The 22,196-nt window shown below is 41.6% G+C and overlaps 1 protein-coding gene across 3 annotated transcripts in view; it reads right to left on the bottom strand.

The window, feature by feature from the left end:
• Positions 1-22,196, bottom strand: part of VTI1A (vesicle transport through interaction with t-SNAREs 1A) — a 783,069-nt gene that overhangs the window by 720,574 nt on the left and 40,299 nt on the right. The gene's annotated exons all lie outside the window — the stretch shown is intronic.

Here is a 22,196-nt window from a genome sequence, read left to right as displayed (position 1 = left end):
TAGCGGAAAAGCACTAATGTGTGCCTTACTTTTGGGTCTGCCTGGGCATGTGCACAAGAGCCATGCTTATTGCAAAGCTCTTGTGCACATACACCAGACACGTTCCATCCCTTGCTTTCAGTCTCATAGAACACATACCATTAGCATTGAATATGGGGGGGGGGGGGGGGTTAAGTTTTGAAGTTGTTCTACTGGTATGGGTTGGGCACTATGACATTATCTTCCAAGTCTGTACCTTCAAATAACTTGCAATCTAGCTAGGTGCTTGGGACCTGGATTGGCCATTGTTGGAAACAGGATACTGGGCTTGACGTCCCCGTATGGCAACTCTTGTGTTTTTACAGTATGTGAGCCAAGTGTAGGATAATAAATCTATTGTGACATCACCGATGAGGTTAGCTCTTAGGCATTGGTGGACTGAGGCATTATGACGTCACAATCTCAGCTCTGGAATGTTGCTACTCTTTGGGTTTCTGCCTGGTACTTGGGACCTGGGTTGGCCACTCTTGGAAACAGGATACTGGGCTTGATGGGCCTTTGGTCTGTCCCAGTATGACAGCTCTTATGTTCTAATAGCTCAGCATTCAGCTATTTTTAGACCTTCACTTCAAGTTCACGTCATATGACAGAAAGCTTGATTTTTTTTTTATTTTTTTTTTAATTTAGCCAAGAATATTCAGATCAGTTCAACCAATGCAACCCTGAGGTTGTGAGTTCAATTCCTACTGCAGCTCCTTGTGACTCTGGGCAAGTCACTTAACTCTTCATTGCCAAAGGTACAAAATAAATAACTGCTTTGATTGTAAAACCACACGGAAAAAGTTCATACAAGTCCCAGTCCCTTTACCCTGTGGCTGGACACAAATTGACCCTATATATTTTGTTATGGACCTTCTTAATTTTTGGACATGATGCCTGTGTGAAGACCTATGCAATCAAGAGTTTCTGGTTTTACATGTAGACTATATTGTGTAGATTAGAAGAAAGCCCCAACTTCAATGCACTTTGAGTTTGAATTGTATTTTTGGGATATAAGAATATGCAAAATGTACTGAAGTCTTATTTGGTGCACTGACCCCTCCTGGTCCATCAGAATGCACCACTAGTGGGTCATTGGCCGCCATACTGAAAGATGGTGGCACTGGGGGCAAGAACAATTGAATACACTCCTACCTTTAGAAGTGGGCCTGGATTAGGGTCAGATAGAAAAGCTGAGGAAGGAGTACTAGTACGGAAGAGACAAGGAGAACTGCTGGGGGGGGGGGGAGAGAAGAGAAGGAAAAGGAGATCTGCTGGGACCTGCAGGAAGGGAAGATGGCATAAGTCTAGGTTAGTGGGGCATGCAAGACTCAAACAATGTGGATAGAGGTACCTGGCCTTCATTGGTTGGTGTTGTAGCCCCCACATGGGAACAGAACTGGCAGAATAAGAGTAGCCAGGCAAAAATGTCATGAGAATAGCAACATTCTGGGGCACCAGACTTAAACTGGCTTACCACAGTGCCAGGTCTGCGTGTCAGTACTGTGCATCCCACCCTTTAAAACTGTGTCAGAGGGGTTGGAATACAGCAGCACTGGAGTGTGGACCTACGAAGGAAGGCCTCATGTCAACAATGCAGTGGTGGGAGCTAACTGGGGGAGGAGAGAAAGATGGCAATAAGAATACTTTTAACCGAGGGGGAGTGGCCTAAGGAAGATGGCTGCGGGAGTCTGGAGCTAGACGCCACGGATGTTCCCTGACTGCTGTTTTTTCTAAATTGGAGAAATGGTGAAACGAAAATCCAAGCTTCGGATTTTCCCCGACAAATCCTTACCAGCATTAACGGGCCCGATAGACGCCTTCCTTCAGCGAGGGACGCCAACACAGCCGGAGGCTTTCTCGGCTGGGAGAGGCACACTGGCTGAAGCGTTGCAGCTCTCCCTCGAGGCAACATCTCTGACCCCAGAAGAGCGGAGTCCTCCGAGTCGCCCGGGGGCGTTTGTCCGATCGACGGAAGAGCAAAGTCCTCCGAGTTGCTCGGGGGCGTTTGGCCAGTCGACGGTGGAGGAAATGCACCAGGGTGTTTGCTCTCCAGACATGCTGAGTTCGGAAGTCGGCTCAGTAGGAGGAGGAGTGAAGCCAAAACTATTATCTGTGCATTCGGAGGAGCTGGGACAGAAACTTCCTCAGGATTTCCTGACACTAACTTCATCGCCTGCTGAAGTTCCAGGTACTTTTTCACCAGAGGTTCTGAGTGCTGAACTGACACCAATGCAGAGGCCCAAGGTTTTCAATATGGAGACAATTTGGGAAGCAATATCTAGTTTGCAAATCTCTTTGGGAACTCAAATGCAGCAACTTACTACACGTTATACCTCTGTTGTGTCTGAAAATTTGGAAATGAAAAATAGGATATCCAGCGTTGAAAATAAAGTGGATGGACATGAAACCAGATTAAAAACAGTGGAGTCCCAGGCTTCGGTCTGGGTAAAAGACAGTGGAAACCTTAATTTTAAGGTGGAAATGTTGGAAAATATGACTAGAAGAAGTAATCTTCGGATTATTAACTTCCCAAAATTACCACTTATTTCAGCGCAGGATACATTTTAAAAATATTTGAAAGAAGTTTTGAAAGTTTCCGAAACCTCCTATCCGCCTCTCACTAAAATTTATTATTTACCAATCAGAGCATCTGTTCAAAAACCAAACCAGCAGAATTTGTCTGCTGATAGTTTGGATTTGACAAATTTCCTGGAGAGGTCAGGTGAAGAGATACCGGCAACTGCTACGCTATTTGTACAATTTGCTATAGATGCTGACAGGGAATGGATGCTTAAATTGTTTTTCAAGTTTAAAGATGTTCCATTTATGACTAAAATAATGAGAATGTATCCAGACGTGTCACGAATGACCCAAAAGAGAAGAAAACAATTTCTTATTTTGAGACCAAGGGTTCTGCAGCTAGGTGCGACGTTTGTACTCAGATTCCCCTGTAAATGTGTAATGACCTATCAAGGGAACAGATTTATTTTCTTTGAACCTCAGCAGTTGACAAAATTTATTTCTGCTAAAGAGCAAACTTAAATTCTTGAGAGAAGTTCAGTCTCAACCTGCTCAAGTATAAGGTTTTTGGTTATGTTCTCTCCCGCTACCATTTTCATTTTTCTTTGTATTATTTGAATAAGATTTCAGCAATTTTAAAGCTTTCTCCCCCATAGATTGAGGTCTAACGATACAAACCAGTAAAAATTTATTTTGTGTTTAATGTTATGCCGTATGAGAAAGGGAAAATTTTGCCTTGATTCCTCTATTTCAATTGTAAATGTTCATTATTACCTATTGTCTCATTCTAATCTTTGAACTGACTTGTATTATTTTCTTGTTTTGACTAATATTATGTCAATACTATAAAATGAAAATAAAGATTAAAAAAAAAAAGAATACTTTTAACCCTAGCTTTGTCCCTGCATAGGCTCTCGTTTAGCTCTTTTAAATACAAAATGGCCCTGACTTAAAAATCAGCAAACACCACAGGCTATGGGGCCCGATGCAGAAAGCTACTGTGGGCATAACTGCACAGTTATGGTGGGTTCAACACAAGTTGAACGTGCCCTAGGAGCTATTAGGAAAGGGATGTAAATAAGACCAAGAATATTATAATGCTTCTGTTATCGCTCCACGATGTGACCTCACCGAGTATTGTGTTCAGTTCTGTTTACCGTATCTTAATAAAGATACAGCAGAATAAGAAAAACGTCAAAGATGGACCAAAATGATAAAGGGGATGGAACTCATCTCATAACAAAGAACCAACAATGACCTACTTGTACTTATAACTATCTAGTTGAAACTATGACCTATCTGTATGAATAGCAACCCTACTGAATGTCCATATCACTCTGTCCACTGAATCTTCCTGAGTAACTGACCCAACCTCTTGTAATGTAATCCAACCTTGAACTGAATAGGTAAGGGTAGAATAGAAAACCTGATTAACATAACATATGATGAAAGGCTAAAGAGATTAGGGCTCTTTAGCTTGAAAAATAGATGGGTAAGGGGGCATATAATTGATGGAGGTCTTCATAATCCGGAACGCTATTGAACGGGTAAAAGTGAATTGAATTTTTTATTCTTTCAAAAATTACAAAAAGATTAGGGGACACTCAATGAAGTTACAAGGAAATACCTTTAAAACAAATAGCAGGAAATATTTTTTTCACTCAACGAATAGTTAAGATTTGGAACTCGTTGCCAGAGAATGTGATAACAGTAGTTAGCGTAGCAGGGTTTAACAAAGGTTTGGAAGAAAAGTCCATAGTCTGCCATTGAGACAGATATGGAGGAAGCCACGGCTTGCCCTGGGATTGGCAGCATGGAATATTGCTACTTTTGGGGTTTCTGCCAGGTTCTTGTGACCTGGATTGGCCACTGTTGGAAGCAAGATACTGGGCTAGGTGGATCATTGATTCTTATTTTCTTATGACCTGAAAATGTATATCCTAGAGCAGGGGTCTGCAACCTTTAAGACATAAAGAGCCACTTGGACCCGTTTTCGAAAAGAAAAAAAAACTTGGAGCCGCAAAACCATTATAAAACAAATCTAACACTGCATATATTGTTTCTTATCTTAATGCTATATACAGGATCACTAAATTGAAAATAAAATCATTTTTCCTACCTTTGCTATTTGGTGATTTCATGAGTCTCTGGTTGCACTTTCTTCTTCTGACTGTGCATCCAATCTTTCTTCCTTTCTTTCAGCCTCCTGTATGTTTCCTCTCCTCCAGACCTCATTCTCTCCCCCAACTTTTTCTTTCTGTCTCCCTGTTCCCCCTTCTTTCTGTCTCCGTGCCCTCCCCCAAGCCACTCGGTTTGCTGCCACCGCAATCGGGGAACAGCCCCCAAGCCACCGCCGTCCCAAGCTTTCCCTGCAGAAGTGTTGCGCTGACCAGCATTCCGCTCCCTGACGTCAATTCTGACGTAGGAGAGGAAGTTCCGGGCCAACAAGGCATTTCTCCTCATTCCATCCAGCCTGAGCCCCATCTCTCCTTGATCCAGCATTTCCCTTCTGTGTCTGTCAGAATTACCATTCCACCTATTTTCCAGCATCACCCTTCTTTGTGTCCATCTCACCTATATCCCTATCTCACCACTTTTTCAGAATCTTCATTTGTCTCTGTCCTTATCTTTACGCCATGTTCACCATTTGCCCTTTCAATGTCTTTATCTCCCCCCCCCCACTTTTTCAGCATTACTTCTATGTCTCTATTTCACCTCCTCTTCATGTCCCCTCTGTATCTCTATCCTTATTCAGTAGGTCCTGCTTACCCTTTCTCTTCTTTGTGTCACTATCTCCATTTTCAGCTTTCCCCCCCTTTTCCTTTGTTACTGCACCCTGTAGCTAGAATCTTTCCACCCTCCCTCCACTCCGGCCCAGCCCAGTATGAAAGATTTCCTTTTGTTTCCCTCCCCTCTCTCTTTCTCTCTCTCTTCTCCTCCCTCACCCACGAGTCCTGCATCTGGCCCTCTCCCTTCTACCTGCACCTGGCAACACCCCCCTGCTCCGCGGCTCTCTTCAGCAACTCGTCAGCAGCAGTGATCAAGACAAGCTGCCGACATCGAGGCCTTCCCTCTATGAGTCCCGCCTTTGTGGAAAAAGGAAGTTGAAACAAGCGGGACTCGCAGAGGGTAAGCCCCGACGTCAGAAGCTTGTGTCGATCGCTGCTGCTGAGTTGCCGAAGAGAGCCGCGGAGCAGGGGATGTGGCCGGAAGCAGGTAGAAGGGAGAGGGAGATAGGAAGGCTGTAGATCTCCGGCGCATGACACCGACCCCGGCCAGGATGATTTCTTTTTCAGGTACCTTACAAGTCCAGCGTCGCGGCGGGAAATAGCCATGCTGAGCAGTGAGCTCAGCACTACACAGATGAAAGCCTTGCTTGCTGATTGGTCCGGCGGCACGGCGGGGCGGGGCCGCCGGACCAATCAGCAAGCAAGGCTTTCATCTGTGTATGTGCTGAGCTCACTGCTCAGCATGGCTATTTCCCGCCGCGACGCTGGACTTGTAAGGTGCATGCCTGCGTGACACACTACCGGAGCCGCAGCAAAGGTGGAAAAGAGCCGCATGCGGCTCTGGAGCCGCAGGTTGCCGACCCCCGTCCTAGAGGAAATGAAGTATAGGGGAGATATGATACAGCTGTTTAAATATATTTGAAAGGTAGTAATAGATACACTTTTTCTAGAGAGAGAGGGAAGCAGTTGGAGCAGAGGATATAAACCGAGGCGGTAGGGGGAGGTCAGAATATTTATTCTTATTTATTGGGATTTATTAACCGCCTTTATGAAGAGTAATCCAAGGTGGTGTACAGCAGGTGCAGTTTAACATAAAACTAACTTAGCATAGCAATATGGTCAGACTAGTAAAATAACCAAATATAAACATAAAATACAGTCAAGGAAATAAACTTGGAAAAGAGCAGTTTGAAACCTTCAGCGTCCAGTATAAAGAAGTGATGATTTGCCATCAACATCCGAGAATTGCTTAAAAGTAATATTATACACCCAAAAGATCTTTGCGTTCTGAGAATTTAGCTTTACGGATGACGTCTGGGAAGCCAAGACTTGTTGCGCAGGAGTTAAGTTATGGAAATCCTTGGTGGGTCAGATACGAAATTGCTGGGAAAAGGGCAGGTTTAGAAAATGACCAGCCAGAATTTATTAACAACGGACTTATCCCTTATAATCAATCAAGGACCCTACGCTCTACCGCACAACCTTTTCGCTGTTCCCTCATTGAGGAACACGATCTTTTCTGTAAGTGCTCCTTCTCTTTGGAACAGTATCCCCAACTACTTGCGCGATAATACATCACTGATCAAATTTAAGAAAATGCTAAAAACATTCTTATTCCGCGATGCCTTTGTAACCTAAACTGTCCTTTTAAGGATTACTTAGTTTTTAGAAAAACCTTTTACTATTACTTCCCCAACCTTCTGTTTTTACCTTTAAGTGTTTTCTTTTCTCTCTAATAATTGGAGTTCCTATCCCTTCTTTCCTCTTGTTCCTGTTCGTCCTTGTCCTTGAATTGTTCTTTTCCCTTGGTCTGTTTTAGATTAAATTATACTTTTACTGGTATATTATTATGTCATGTTTGTACACCGCCTAGAAGTCTCGAGTAGGCGGTATAGTAAATTTTAAATAAACGTGAAACGTGAAACTATTAAAGATGCAGCTATTCGTAGATGCCTTTTTTTTTAGTATTTTTGGTAAAATTGATGAACTATCCATGATCTTTATTATCCACATTATGGTATTTCTCTGATGATTGTTTGTATGTTTATTTTATTATGTATTTGTTTTTATCATGTGTTCATTTTAAATACTGTGTATGTAAATTATGTAAACCGTTTAGTTTTAAACGGTATATAATTTTTTAAAATAAATAGAACTATTATGAAACAATATCAAAAATATATATATTTAAACAGCACTACAAAAAAAAACATATAACAAATATGATATCATAACAGACAGCATGGAAAAACATTCAAATTACATATTTATAATAGGATGTCATCATCCTACCAGTGAAACACCTACCGTATTTTCACGCATATAATGCGCACACGTGTACAACGCACATACGGGTATAGCGTGTGGGAACAAGGAATTTGTGTAAGAAAATTTTGGTATAGCACGCCCACACATATACCGCGCATGCTCCTCATTGAACTTTCATAATCCATGCCAGCGTTTAAGTCCTATTTATCTAACTGTTGCTTCGTATGCAAAATGACTTCACAAGAAATATTAGCTGAGCTATTTTAACTATCAGCAAATGCCGCCAGCAGGGAAATTACCAATGAAGTAATTTTGTTTCCCAGGTTTTCTATTGTAATGCCTATTCTATTGTAATGCGGTGTTTTTTGTCTTGCTGGCGCCCTCCTCCATCTTCCTGCATTGTTCGCTGAAAGCCGTGGGCAGCGGATCCTATGTGCCTCTTGTGGCTGACCCAGAAGTGTTCCTCTGACGTCACGACGTCAGAGGAAACGCTTCCCAGCCGCAGGAGATTGAGGTCCCTGACATAGAGTAATGCTGGTCAATTTCCTCCATAATGTCACAGCCTTTGTGTTTTCATAATGTACTTGTGAAAATTCCATCAATGACAGTCGTATCACCCCTTCTGACCTTAAAGTTCTTAACGGCCGATAGAGTATCATTACTTGTGTTAGATGCCAAGGGATACTTTGATGAATAACTTTAAACACAACACTAGAATTTTAAAGATGATTCGATATCCAACAGGCAGCCAATGAAGTCTTTTTAAATTTTCTCACATCACATATCAGACATGCCCCAGCATTTTGAATCATCTTGTATCATCTTGTACATGGGCATCAACACCTCCTTTCTTCGGCTGATTACACCTCTCTCTATACAGCCTAGCATCCTTCTGGCTTCAGATCCTCAGACACAATCACCCCAAGGTCCCTCTTCCCATCCGTGCATGTCAGCTTCTCACCTCCTATCCCTCGAATTTCTACTCCCCAAGTGCATCACTCTACACTTCTTTGCACTGAATTTTAATTGCCAAACATTAAACCACTTGTCTAACTTTTGCAGATCCTCGAGATGTCTACTCTGTTACAAATCTTGATAACATCCGCAAAAAGGCAACCTTATACTTATAGCCCTTCAGCAATGTCACTTTCAAATATATTAACAGCATCATCCCCAGCACCAACCCTTGAGGCACTCCACTACTAACCTTTCCTTCCTCTGAGTGAATCCCATTAACCACCTCTCTCTAGCATATGTCAACCAGTTTCTAATCCAGTTCACCACTTTGGGTCCTAACTTCAGCCTGTTAAGTTTCTTCAAGATCCTTCTACGAGGAACCGTGTCAAAGGCTTTGATGAAATCTATTTAAATTACATCTAGTGAATGTCCTCGATTCAGTTCTCTGGTCATCCAGTCAGAGAATGCAATCAGATTCATTTGGCACAATTTACCTTTAGTAAAATCATATTGCCGCAGATCTTGCAATCCATTAAATTCTAGGAAATTCACTATCCTTCCCTTCAGCAATGCTTGCATTACTTTTCCAACGACTGGTGAGGTTCAATGGCCTGTAGTTTCCGACTTCTTCTCTGCCATCACTTTTGTGAAGAGGGACCATATCCACTCTTCTTCAATCACACAAAACCTCTCCCGTCCCCAAGGATTTATTGAACAAATCTTTAAGAGGACCCGCCAGAACCTCTCGGAGCTCCAATATCCTGGGATAAATCCTATCCAGTCCCATGGACTTGTCCATCTTCAAATTTCCAAGTTGCTCATAAACACTTACTTCTGGAAACAATAAAAGCAAACCAAGCTTTGTAGTGCTTAGACAGCAACTTCAGGTATTAGGAAATAAGGTCTGTGCCCTGATTATGGCTACAGAGATATGAATTAAATGACATGGGGCCAAATTTTTCCCTGTCCCCGCAGGAACTCATTTTCCCATCCTGGAGAGTTCTTCTCCTGTTCCTGCCCCATTCCTGCAAGCTCTGTCCTTATCTGCGCAAGCCTCAAACACTTTCAAATCCTAAGTAGCAACATTCTAGAGCTCAGATTGTGATGTCATAATGCCTCATTCCACCAATGCCTAAGCTCCGTCCTCATCTGCACAAGCCTCAAACACTTTAAAATCCTAAGTAGCAACATTCTAGAGCTCAGATTGTGATGTCATAATGCCTCATTCCACCAATGCCTAAGCTCCGTTCTCATCTGCGCAAGCTTCAAACACTTTAAATTCTAAGTGTTTGAGGCTTGTGTGGTTAAGGCAGAGCTAACAGGAATGGGGCAGGGACGGGAACAGCGACAAAAGTCGCAGGGACAGGGAAATTGAGTTCCTGCGGGGGACAGGGAAAAATCTGAATGGGCTGGATTGGGTTTTGGTGGCAACTCCAGTAGCTGGGGAACAAGACCAGTGGCTGGGCAGATTTTTATAGGCTGTGTCCCAATTATGGCTAGACCAGAGGTTCTCAACCAAGTCCTCAGGACACACCAAGCCGGTCATGTTAACAGGATATCCACAATGAATATGCATAAGATAGATTTGCACACAGTGGAGGCAATGCATGCCAGTTTACCTCAGTGTTCATTGTGGATCTCCTGAAAACCTGACTGGCGGGTGGTTGAGAACCCCTGAGCTAAATAGGGTTTTCAACCAGAACAGTCATAGTTGGGGAATAAGACCAGTGTGACAGACTTCTGTGGTTTATGCCCCAAAATGGCAAGGACAGATCAATATCAAGTATGCATATGTCATTTTGCATCATACCATATGCTATGAGTTTATCTTGTTTTGCAGGCTGGATGAACCATGCAGGTCTTTTATCTGCCGTCATCTACTATGTTACTGTGCAAATCAGTGTCTCACAAATATTTTAAAGCCGTGGCATACTAAACTCGGGGCCGCATCTGGAGGGCACAGACGTCGACGCAATGTCACGTGCGTGTGTGATGTCATCATGTCAATGCCCGCACATGTGTGCGAGGCCCTCCAGACGGGGTCTTGAGCTTGCTATTACTACGCCAGTGGGGGGGAGGGGGGGAGAGGAGAAGGGCTGCGGAGGAGAGAAGAAGCGCCGACGTTGGCTGACTCTCACTGCGAGAGGCACATCGTGTAGACAGTCAGCAAGCGCTTCTGCTCGCCGGCGTCTCACAGCACACCTGGAATCTTGCTGCGGCCCACGCTTTGCGATACAAGAGTTTTGAAAAAGGACAACGAAACCGAAACTAAGCCAAAAAAACCCACAAAATTATAAAGTCAGCATACAACTGGAGTAAAACAATCTTCATTATCAGAGTGTTAAAATAAAGAATACAGATTGATTTCTTATTAAACATTTGTTTTACTTAGTTCTTGAAGGAGTCCCAATAAAGTGGGCTAGATTTAATGCAATATTGCCTAGAATATTTTTTTTCTTTCAGTGTGAGTTATCTGTATAACTTTATTATGTTATGTAATAAATGAATAAAAAAGAATACTGATTAATTTACCATTCTAAAGTTATTCTTAGCAAAGGACAGCAAGAAACTCACAAATAATACGGTTGTGCTTCTAAACAGCCTTTCCAAATTTAGCTCAAAAGTGGTTTGGTAAGTCTGCAGGCTTCCTGCTTGAAAGAACCTCTCACTTCCCGTCTCACAAGGCGCTATAAAAAGCTAGAGTGGTCTGAGATAAATCTTTACCTTCATTGAAAGCTTTTCTTAGACTTCATGTATAATAATAATAATAACTTTATTTTTGTATACCGCAATACCACAAAACAGTTCAGAGCGGTTTACAGGTTAAGAGACTGTACATTTACAGCGAAGTTACAGCATATCAGAAAACAGTTCAGAGCAATTTATGCAATGCAGGTGCAGAGAATTAGTTAACAATTGTATGGTGTAAACCAGTGACAATTACAAAATGATCCAATAACTGTTGCATGGGGGTGCCATCCGGGGATGAAGGGGAGGAAGGGTAGGGAGGGGGGCGAGGTTGGGATTATTAGTTTGGTAGGGAGGGCGGGGGTTAGAGGAATTTATCAAAGAGGTATGATTTGAGAGATTTCCTGAAGGATTGATAAGTTGGGGGCAAGAGAGATGAGAGTGGACAAGCAGTCATTCCATTTGCCAGCTTGGAAAGAGAGGGTTTTGTCGAAGAATCTTTTCTAGATGTATCCTTTTGGGGAGGGGTAGGTAAACAGGTGGGCATTGCGTGTACGGTTAGAGCCTGGGAAGGCGAAGTGGCGTGACAGATATATCGGGGCTGAGCCAGTTAGGGTTTTGAAGCAGAGGCAGACGGTTTCTGTACTGTAATTAGTGCTGAATCCAGACTGAGAGTCGTGAAGGATGTTAAATTTCTCTAGGTATGACGTGAGATTGTAATTGACAAGTCCTTCCACGTGAGCAAGTGATCGTGGCCAGCAGCATACAAGATTTCAAGGAAAAAATGGGATGCCCACGTCGGATCTTTACGAGGGCAGTGTAGAGGTGATGCCACCTGTGAGCGACCCCTTAGGGGGTAGTTTGGGGAGGGTTAATGGAGTGGGCATTGATGGGCTATGGCCCTTTTCTGCCGTCAACTTTCTATGTTTCTATGTTTCACATCAGATACCAAGAATGATTGCTTAGGGAAAGGCATTTGCCGATGCTAATGCCTGCCCAGAAGAGCTCCCTTGGACTCTTTATTTGCCATGGCATTAAGAAACAAACGGAGCCCACCCAAAGATCACCAAATTGCCAGACGATTCAAAAAGTTAAAACTCCAGAAGCATGGAGCAGCCTGAAAGCCCAGACCCTTCCTCTCTACACACACCGTGGTATATCCATGGCAAACTTCAAACATTACAGAGAGATCACGGAAAATGAGCTAGGTAGGGTGAGGAGGGGGACTGTATTGCACTTAATGCCAAACAGCGCCCTGGATGGGCCACTATCAGTGGCTTAAGGAGACTGGCTGCTTGCTGACCTAAGTGAAACCCTGCTGGTATAAGAAGGCCCTCTCCAAGGCAGCTCCTTCCCTCAGCACGCCCAAACATAGCTGGGGGAACAAGGGGTGTTAAAAATAGAAAACGGAGGGGAGCAAGAGTGGAGGAAAATGCTTTCAAGTTCATTAGTGCCTTGAAAACAATTTAACTTCAAATGTGAGGCTGTACAAGACCACTGAAGGCAGTGACTGCATAGACCAAATACCAAATGTTATTTTCTCATTAATTCTTAAGCCCAGGCGGTGTCGACTTAAAATAAACTTGGATATCAAAAGAATGGAAAATATATAACCAATGACACAATTTGAGGCAAATGAATTTATTTTCTTTTATTTACTCAAAAGGATCCAGTGGACCCTGCTTAACAGGCCGACAGTTGCACTGGGCTTGATAATGAAACAGTGTCTTCCGCCAACACAGGAATGCAAATCCCACCAGAAATATTTTATTCATGACACAGTTATGTCAAATATCAAATATCAACAACTGAGAAACTGCCATTTCTAAATAAACATCGCCATCTAGTGACGGCCTTCTAACAGAGCAGCCCTAGGTATGGTTAACGGCTCAACGCATAGTTTCTCCCCAGGACCGAAAGGAAAATTCTTCTCGGCACATTTCACGATGTTTTGCTGAGAATGCTCGTCCCATACCTGATCACAAAAATTTGCTCTAAGTCCTCATTTTTGGAGTGCAATAACTGCTAAGTTAGCAGAAAAAGGTTATTCACTTAAGCTACTGGGTCAGGTTGGTTCCCACAGATTGAGATATCTTATGCTCAGTGTTCCACTCAGATCCCATTCAGAGAACAGAACTGGTGGCACTTTCCCTAAGACTATAAGTAGACTGACGTCCCAAAAACAGATTTGCTTAAGAGTACAATTTAAGGCTGTGATTTACATAGAGAGGCAGAGTTTCTTTCAGGTATCATCAGTCAACTTATAAATAGCATTAGAACTTCCAGTTTCCTAGTTTGAGAGGATGTATGTACCATCATAACCATCACGGAGCTTCAGGAAGGCCGTAAAAATCTTCCTCTTTACAAACCTAGGCCTTAATGACATGCGCCTAGAAACTCAGCACCTCCACTGCCTGACCTACTGCACACAAACGCCATTCAGAATTCAACGTAACTGGGTCACCCACTCTCACCCAGATGCTGCATGGTATAATCTAATCTAATCTAATCCTTAGGTTTATATACCGCATCATCTCCAAGTTCGTAGAGCTCGACACGGTTTACAGTAGGAGAAATAGGAAGGAACTACAACAGAGGGTTAGAGGTAGAAGTGTGAAGAAAATTTAGAGGACTTGGGATGCCAAGATATAAGAATTTCCTTGATTCCTAAGTTGGAATATGTTTTATTTTGTCATGTCTATATTGTCAATCATGTCTCGAACATATTGTGAATGTACCTTGTAACCCGTTCTGGATTCCATAAACGAGCAAATAAATAAAAAAATTAAAAACCACCCTCAGCATCAGGAGATGCTGGATGTACCATCAGCAGCCACACACAGAGCATTTTGTCCTATGTGTACTCCAAGAGCCTCTAGTGCCAGAGGGGGTACTGGACAGGAGAGGGATACGTTAGAAATTTTTATCAACAGCACAAAACCTCCCAAGCTTCGCACTTTACATTATAGAAAGGCAACAGCTGGGTATCATGAACCCGGTTTAAAATTGGAGAATAAATCCAATACAAATGGTGGAGTCTTGCCATTAGCAAATAAAGGGCTAGATTCACAAATCTGCTCAATCGGGCCTGATCCAGGCAGGTCCAATGAATTCAGGAAACCCTAATATGCAGATGGTGGCGATCGGAGGAATGCCACCATATGCCTGCCCAGATAGCTTGATAACGATCCCAGCGCATGCGCAGACCATTTCTAGATGGTCTGAACATGCGCTGGACCTCCGGGCCCGGTACAGATTTTTTTTTCTTCTTTTTTTAAGAAGCCCATGCACTGCGGGGAAGGGTGGGAGAGTAGGGGCAGGCAGGCAGGCGGGCGTGTTTGGGGCTGCGACTTTTTTTGTTTGTTTTAACTTTTTTTTTTTTTTACTTTTGTAGACCAGCAAGCCTGTGGTTTTAACCTGCTTTAAACCTGCGAGTTAAAACCACGGGCTCACAGTGCGGGGAAGAGCAGGAGAGATGGGGAAGAGCAGGGCGGCGATCGTGGCAGAGCAGGGCAGCATTCGGGGTGAGCAGGCAAGAGAGATCGGGGCAGAGCAGGGTGACATTTGTGGAGAGCAGTCAGGAGATAGATCAGGGCAGAGCAGGGCTCCTATGGAGCTGAAGAGTCGGAAAGACGTTTTCGACTGATCTCCAGCAGTCGCTTCTTGGGTTGATCGGCCAGCCCAGTCAGTTTTAAATTTTTGGTGGATGAATCGTGTCGCTGTCTAATTTGCATGCACAGATTCGAAGTGGATCACAGGACTTAATTATTGTAATTCTCTGTTTAAAGGCATTTCTCAAAAACAAATACGGAGACTTCAACTTATCCAAAATACGGCAATAAAAATCATAACAAACTCAAAAAAGTATAACCATGTAACCCCACTTCTAAAATATGCTCACTGGTTACCAATATTCCATCGTATCTCCTACAAAATTGCTCTGTTGTCATTCAGGATCCGTCAAGCCAATCTTCCTACTTTCCTAGATAGGTTATTGATTCCATACACTTCATCTGACCCAAATCTTTTTTCCGTGCCATCTCTAAAAGTTATCGGCACGAGACAAGCAGAAATTTTTTCAGTAAGAGCACCACAGTTATGGAATTCATTGCCCGGATATTATCAGAGGAGAAACAATACTTGGCAAGTTTTAAAGTTTTCTGAAAACATTTCTTTTTTTTAAAATGCTTTCAAAAATTAGAGTTCCTAAGCCAATAGCATTTCTGAAGGCTTTCGGTTTTTAAAGCTTCAGCTCCTGCTTTCCATCCACTTCCTACAATGTGAACCCTCCATGTTGCCTTTTCTAAATTTTTTGTAGTTCCACCCTACTTCCTATTGTAGTCTGTAAGTCTGTCTATGTTTGTCCATTATATGTTTAAATAGATGATTTGACACCCCATTTTTTATATTTGTAATTCGCTTTGAAACCATGTTATAAGGTTTTGCATCAAATTTTAATAAATAAATAAATACAGACTGGATGAAATATTTAGGGCTCCTTTTATGAAGGTGTATTAGGGCCTTAACGCGTGGAATAGCGCGCGCAAAAATGTCCCACGCGCTAGCCGCTACCGTCTCCTCTTGAGCAGGCGGTAGTTTTTCGGCGGTGCTTGTGCTAAAAATGCTAGCGCACCTTCGGAAAAGGAGCCCTTAGCCATAAACATTAACCAAAAAATGAGGGGGGGGGGGAGAATCCTCAGCTTTCAAATCACCACACTTTTAAAAAAAGGGAAAACAAGTGAACACTTGAAATTATAGAACCAAAAATAAACCCATGAAAATTCTGACAAAATGGTGTAAAACTCAGTCAACAGGCACACAAGACAGTTCAAATAACAGTGTCTATTCCAATGGCTCACAATATTCTTTAGATTCAAATTCTAGTCCCCCAAAAAACCTTTTTGATGGAAAAAATCTTTAAAAAAACAGTCATTTTTCAAAACAGAAAAATCCCCCCCCACAAAAAAAAAGAAAAAAAAAGCCCCCACTACCTTTCAATTAGGTCAATTATTCTTCCCTTAATATGAATATCTTTGAGGGGGACAAAGTCACCAAAAGACCAAATAATTAATAGCAGTAGACCAGCGTTTTTCTCATGCAATGAGTTTTCGTCCAAAGAAATCTCTTCCGACTATAAATTTGGTCTGCACAGAACTCTTTCTACCGCCTCAGTAGTACTTATGAGGATAAAACTCTTTCACATTGTCTTCCTCTATACAAAATTTTTTGATACGTCTCATATTTGACCTGGATTGTTATCATTTATAACAAATTCATCATCCTCATAGTTTGAGAGGACATCTGATGCTTTCTAGATCTCATGAACACTCTGATATCTTGTTGGATCACTGCTTAGTGAGAAATCTCTCCAGCCAAGCATTTCCCAGGAGCCACTTTTTAAATTAATCCACAGTTGTCTGGACAAGTGTAGTGTAAGCATATGCTGGAGAGGTAAATTTCTGAGATGAAAAAAAATGGCTGATTCTTGGAGCAGCTGGTTTAGGAATAGACTAGAGGGAGAGCGATTGTACAGTAGATCTAGTCAAAAGTATAACACAGCATTTAGTACAGCTTAGCAATACTGATCATAATGTGATTAATGTTGACTTATAACTGGAGTAAGAACACAAAGGAAATGCATTAGTATTCAGATTTAAATAGGGAGACTGTGATATAATGAGAACAATTACAAAATAAAATAAATGCAGCAATTGCAGAGGTTAAGAATTTGCTCTAAGAGGGGACACTGTTTAAAAACACCATTTTGGAAGCCAAGACCAGATGTATTCCACATATTAAAAAAGATGGAAGAAAGACCAAACAATAGCCAACAGAGTTAAAAAGTGAGGCGAAGCAGGTCATAACTAAAGGAACATCTTAAAAAAGAGAGAGAGAAAGGTTCCAAATGAAGAAAATATGAAAAGCATAAGGAATGGTGAGTTAGATGCAAAGCACTGATAAGGAAAGCAAAAAGAGAACTTGAAAAGAAAGTTGCCACAGAGGAAAATGCTCAAAATACAAACTTTTTCAGGTACATCTAAGCAAGAAGCCTATAAGGAAGTTAGCTGGATCATTAGATGATTAGAGGACAAGACCATACCAGAAAGACTAAACTTAATTCTTTTCTTTGGTCTTTACTGACAAGATGTAATGGAGCTATCTACCCATGCCAAAAATGATATTTAATGGTGATGACAGAGGAACTGAAACAAATCTCTATGAAACTAGAAGATTTAATAGGGCAAACTGACAATTTGAAGAGGAACAAATCACCTGGACTAGATGGTGTACACCCTAGAATTCTGAAGGAACTCAAAAATGACAGAAGGATGGCCAAGGTAACATCAACTTTTCTGTGGTGATCCAGAGAGAAAGGCTCTACCCAGTGCATCCATAGAATGTAGCACAGAGTGCAGAGCACCACCATTGTTCGAGATGGAAATTCCAAGGGCAGCAGACAATGTCACACTTTAGCACGTCTCGCAGTAGGCCATTTTTGCTGCATTAGTAAAAGGGCCCCACAATGATTGAAATGAGTAATGAAGGGAATCGGCTTGTTTTAACATGGTAACATAGTAAATGACGGCAGATAAAGTCCTGGAGATGGGAATAACTAGTGAGATAATTAAATTTGCTGATGACACAAAGTTGTTAAATCACAAGAGGATCTTGTGAGACTGGGCTTCAAAATGGCAGATGACGTTTAATGTGAGCCAGTACAAAGTGATGCATGTGGAAAAGAGGAGCCCTAACTATATAAATATATATAGAGAGACAGACAGAGAGACACAGAGAGACAGACAGACAGACAGAGACAGACAGACAGACAGGCAGAGAGAGATTACATGTACTAGTGTTTAATCATGAAAAAGCAGAACCTGCTTCACGCAACAAGTGGTGGACACCTGGAATGCTCTCCAGGAGGAGGTTATTACGGAAACCACCGTTCTAGGATTCAAAAGCAAATTAGATGCACATCTCCTTACAAGAGGCATAGAGGGATATGGGTGACTAAAACTACATCAGGTGTACACCTGACTGGGCCTCCACGAGTGCGGATCACCGGACTCGATGGACCTTAGGTCTGATCCGGAGATGGAAGTTCTTATGTTCTTATAACCTGTGCAGAGTGCCAGGTTCAAATCTGGTCACCTTGTTGGACAGACTGGATGGACCGCACAGGTCTATCTGCTGGCATTAACTAAGTTACTAAGTCTTCTGAATCTGACAGCCATATGCAGCATCTTGGGGAGGGGCATTGTTAGGAAAAAATGAGAAGAGAAGAATGCCTCTGCTGCTGGGGCTGCTTGATAACAGTGATCTTATTTGATATAATCCCTGGAATAAGTTCACATTTAACTTTAAAAAAGGAGACTATGATAACAAGAGAAGAATGGTAAAAAAGAAACTTAGAGGAGCAAATGCAAATGCCAAAAATTTACATCAATTTTGTTTCCTTTAGAAAAAGTCAGGGATAATGAATATCAAGGTGGAAGTCAGAAAAGAAGTTTAAATGCAACAAAACAAACTGACTTCAATGAAAAACTGTCTATGTGAGAGTGATCATTTATGTATATAAAGTGCTCAGAGATATGAAACTCCGAAGGGAAGGCCGAAGAGCCACCCTGCAAAAGGAGTTCTCCTTCCAGTCATTGCAACCTCTTATATCGCTGATCACTCTCTGAGACTTGGTGGAAAAATTATATTTCTCTTGCAATTCTTTAATCCTTCAAAGGTACTGAGAATAATATCTTCTCTTCATATTCCAAAGGACGATATGCAACAATCACTGAGTTAATTCACTTAGCTTTTAAATGTAGTTCAAGGGATCCCAATGTAGCCCCGTTTCGAACTCTGCTTCAGGAGACTCGATTATGGATTTTCAATATGCTTAGTGCAGTAGATTATAACAATTCTGTTAACTTTGTGATATGCAGTCACATCGCTGCTGGATATCAAAGCTAGCTCTGAAGATTCCAACTGACCTAGCGATGTGACTGCATATCACGAAGTTAACAGAATTGTTGCAATCTACTGCACTAAGCGCAATCTGGAGAAATTCAAAAGTAATTTAAAAACTTTTCTCTTTAGAGATGCCTTTGGTAATTAACTAAACAGTTCATAGGTCAAATTATTTGTATTGTATCATATTATAATTTTTATTTGTTTCCATTTTTGTACTTTTCCTTTTTTGTTCTACTTTCCTATATTGATTTTGTATTTCACCTCCCTTCTTTCCTTGTGTTTATGAGTTTGTTAAGTTAAACTTTTAATCCCTTATGTTGTTATACATAGTTTTATATTGTATTGTCTCCCAGTTATTGTAATTTTAAATTGTGCATCACTTAGAAATACGATTAAGCGATTAATCAAAAAACCATTAAACTTGAAACTAAGCATATTGAAAATCCATAATCGAGTCTCCTGAAGCAGAGTTTGAAACGGGGCTACGTTGGGACCCCTTGAACTACATTTAAAAGCTAAGTGAATAGTGTATTACATCGAATTAACTCAGTGATTGTTGCATATCGTCCTTTGGAATATGAAGAGAAGATATTATTCTCAGTACCTTTGAAGGATTAAAGAATTGCAAGAGAAATATAATTTTTCCACCAAGTCTCAGAGAGTGATCAGCGATATAAGAGGTTGCAATGACTGGAAGGAGAACTCCTTTTGCAGGGTGGCTCTTCGGCCTTCCCTTCGGAGTTTCATATCTCTGAGCACTTTATATACATAACTGATCACTCTCACATAGACAGTTTTTCATTGAAGTCAGTTTGTTTTGTTGCATAAAAATTTACATCAGGCATGGATGTTATTCATAGTGGCAATGTCCCGGTGAAACCTTTTGCCATGTCCATCGCTGACTGCACCAAGATTTGCGGGGGAGAAGTCCAAGTATGAATGTAGAAAGTGCATCTTCAGTGACACGTTGCCCTTCATGGTTTGGTACGCTCTAAGAGGTTCGTCAACCAGTTGAATATAGTTGGGTGCTCTGTAACTGCCAAGAAAATTCTCAACGATATCCTTGAATGCTTTCCAGGCGATTTCCTCTGACCTGACTATCAGATCTTCAAATCTCTCGTCATTGATGATGTGTCTGATCTGTGGACCGACAAAAATGCCTTCCTTATTCTTGGCGTCATTTATTAACTATTAATTGCATTAGCCTGAAAGTACAAGAAATTCTTAAAACGGTACGCGATACTTAAATTTAAATGTGATTTTTATGATCAGCAGTCAAAAATTTGCAAGATACACTCGAAAGTGTTGAAGCAGCAAAAACTTTGTTGTCCGGTGTTATGGATTAAGAACTGGTTGAAAGACAAAAAAAAGAGAGTAGGTTTAAATGGTCAATATTCTCAATATAGAAGGGTAAATAGTGGTGTTCAAAAAAAAATCCTAATTATCTTAATCAATCATCCACTGCCATATGCATAAGGCTGAGAGCAAAAGGAACAGTACTTACTATGCAGATACTCTGCTCTTATTTAAACTGGAGAAAAAAGCCTCAGAACTAGAGAATGACACGGGGACAAATTTTTCCCCGTCCCCACAAGTTTTGTCGCTGTTCCTGCCCCATTCCTATAAGCTCTGCCTTAACTGCACAAGTCTCGAACACTTATGATTTTAGAAGTATTTAAAGCTTGTGCAGATGAGGACGGAGCTTAGGCATTGGTGGAATGAGGCATTATGACATCACAGTCTGAGCTCTAGAATGTTGCTACTTAGGATTTTAAAGTGTTTGAGGCTTGTGCGGATGAGGACGGAGCTTAGGCATTGGTGGAATGAGGCATTATGACATCACAATCTGAGCTCTAGAATGTTGCTACTTAGGATTTGAAAGTGTTTGAGGCTTGTGCAGATGAGGATGGAGCTTAGGCATTGGTGGAATGAGGCATTATGACATCACAATCTGAGCTCTAGAATGTTGCTACTTAGGATTTTAAAGTGTTTGTGGCTTGTGTAGATGAGGACGGAGCTTAGGCATTGGTGGAATGAGGCATTATGACATCACAATCTGAGCTCTAGAATGTTGCTACTTAGGATTTTAAAGTGTTTGTGGCTTGTGTAGATGAGGACGGAGCTTAGGCATTGGTGGAATGAGGCATTATGACATCACAATCTGAGCTCTAGAATGTTGCTACTTAGGATTTTAAAGTGTTTGTGGCTTGTGTAGATGAGGACATAGATTGCAGGAATGGAGCAGGGATGGGAAAATGAGTTCCCACGGAGACAGGGAAAATTTGTCCCCTTGTCGTTCTCTACTCAGAACCCTATCAGGTAAAAGTTACTCTCAGACTTGAAAGGTAAATTAACGTCACAGGCAAAAAAACTCCTGCCTCTATCGCAATGTAAACATGTTCATATCAATTTCACAAAAACTTAGGGGTCCTTTTACTAAGGCACGCTAACCATTTTAGCGCATGCTAAATATTAGCACGTGCTAAACGCTAACGCAGCCATAGGATATAATGGACGCATTACCGTTTATCGCGCCTTAGTAAAAGGACCCCTTAGTGATGTATAGGGAAGCTTAACACTGTGCACTTTCCCATATGAAGACCGTGACTTGTTTACTGCAGTTGAGAAGATAAGTTTGATTCATTTTCAATATTAAAGGATAAGAACTGCTTCATATGGGAAAGTGCATGTAAATAAATTCATGTAAACCGTTCTGAACTCCCTTGGGAGAACAGTATAGAAAACTGAAGAAAGAAAGACAGAAAATGTAGAGAGAAGGGCAACGAAAATGATCAAAGGGATGGGATGGGATGGGATGGAAAACCTTTCATACACTGAGAGATTGGAGAAACTGGGTCTCTTTTCCCTGGAGAAGAGGAGACTTAGGGGGGATATGATAGAGACTTACAAGATCATGAAGGGCATAGAGAGAGTAGAGAGGGACAGAAAGAGAGAGAGAAAAAGAGAGAGAGAGAGAGAAAGGGAGAGAGAGATAGATAGAGAAAGATTAGAGAAACTGGGTCTCTTTTCCCTGGAGAAGAGGAGACT

This window comes from Geotrypetes seraphini, chromosome 4 (assembly GCF_902459505.1).
Source record: "Geotrypetes seraphini chromosome 4, aGeoSer1.1, whole genome shotgun sequence".
Taxonomy (NCBI): Eukaryota; Metazoa; Chordata; class Amphibia; order Gymnophiona; family Dermophiidae; genus Geotrypetes; species Geotrypetes seraphini.
Note: the sequence above shows the minus strand (reverse complement) of the source record. Positions and strands in the feature narration are given on the sequence as shown.